Source organism: Sinocyclocheilus anshuiensis, unplaced genomic scaffold (genome assembly GCF_001515605.1).
Source record: "Sinocyclocheilus anshuiensis isolate Anshui unplaced genomic scaffold, SAMN03320099.WGS_v1.1 scaffold389, whole genome shotgun sequence".
NCBI classification, from domain to species: Eukaryota; Metazoa; Chordata; class Actinopteri; order Cypriniformes; family Cyprinidae; genus Sinocyclocheilus; species Sinocyclocheilus anshuiensis.
In genome coordinates this window covers 239,185-240,566 of record NW_015536494.1, presented here as the reverse complement: position 1 = coordinate 240,566, position 1,382 = coordinate 239,185, and the positions used below count along the sequence as shown (strand labels likewise).

Here is a 1,382-nt window from a genome sequence, read left to right as displayed (position 1 = left end):
ATCCCTGGGGTTCTGGGAGTTCAGTGAGCAGAACAGAAGCGAGCGCCGCTGTGGCAGGAGGGCTCCGGGAGGGTCACTCGTTTCAGGCCGGAGATGACAGACTGGCATTGGGGTGGGGCGAGAGGAGCAACTAGCTGCTCTACATCATTTCTGACTGACTTATTCTTAATTATATGGTCATAGAGCAAGAAGAAAAGTTCCACCTTTGTGCGCCCACACACACATACTCGTACTTTTTTTCATGCTACATTGTCTCACTGTCTTTGAACAGTTTAATTACCCTTATACACTCTCACAAAGAGAAAAGATATTCAGGCAGCTACTTTATCTGGAATCTCATATTTGAAAGATTTTGTTTTTGATTAATGAATGTCATTTCTTTTGTTTTTCTCTGCTCTGTCATTCCTCTTATTAAGGAGCTGCTGGATGTTAGACACATGGCGCTTCTCCACCTTCTGCTTGAGGATGCCCCACAGGTGCTCAATAGGGTTCAGGTCTGGAGACATACTTGGCCACTCCATCACCTTCACCTTCAGCTTTCTCAGCAAGGCAGTTGTCATCTTGGCGGTGTGTTTGGGGTCGTTATCATGTTGGAAAACTGCCGTTCGGCCCAGTTTCTGAAGGGAGGGCATCATGTTCTGCTTCAGAATGTCACAGTACATGCTGGAATCCATGTTTCCCTCAATGAACCGCAGCTCCCCAGTACCAGCAGCACTCATGCAGCCCCAGACCATGATGCTACCACCACCATGCTTGACTGTAGGCAAGACACAACTTCCTTGGTACTCCTCACCAGGGTGTCGCCACACATGCTGGACACCATCTGAGCCAAACATGTTTATCTTAGTCTCATCAGACCACAGGACATGGTTCCAGTAATTCATGCTCTTGGACAGGTTGTCTTCAGCAAACTGTTTGCGGGCTTTCTTGTGAGCCAGCTTTAGAAGAGGCTTCCTTCTGGGATGACGGCCATGCAAACTGACTTGTTGCAGTGTGCGGCGTATGGTTTGAGCACTGACAAGCTGACCTCCCACTTCTGCAACCTCTAAAGCAATGCTGGCAGCACTCATGAGTCTGTTTTTTGAAGCCAGCTTCTGTTCCTGATGCACAGCACGAGGACTCAACTTCTTTGATCGACCCTTGCGAGGCCTGTTCCGAGTGGAACTCGTCTTAGAAAACCTCTGTATGACCCTGGCCACTGTACTGCAACTCAGTTTAAGGGTGTTACAGATCTTCTTATAGCCTAGGCCATCTTTGTGGAGAGCAACAATTCTAATTCTCAAATCCTCAGAGAGTTCTTTGCCATGAGGTGCCATGTTGAACATCCAGTGGTCAGTATGAGAGAATTGTACTCAAAGCACCAAATTTTAACTGCTCTAATA

General features: G+C 47.5%; 1 pseudogene; it reads left to right on the top strand.

Annotated features, from left to right (window-relative positions):
- Positions 1 to 1,382, top strand: part of LOC107686024 (protoporphyrinogen oxidase-like) — a 12,633-nt pseudogene that overhangs the window by 10,265 nt on the left and 986 nt on the right.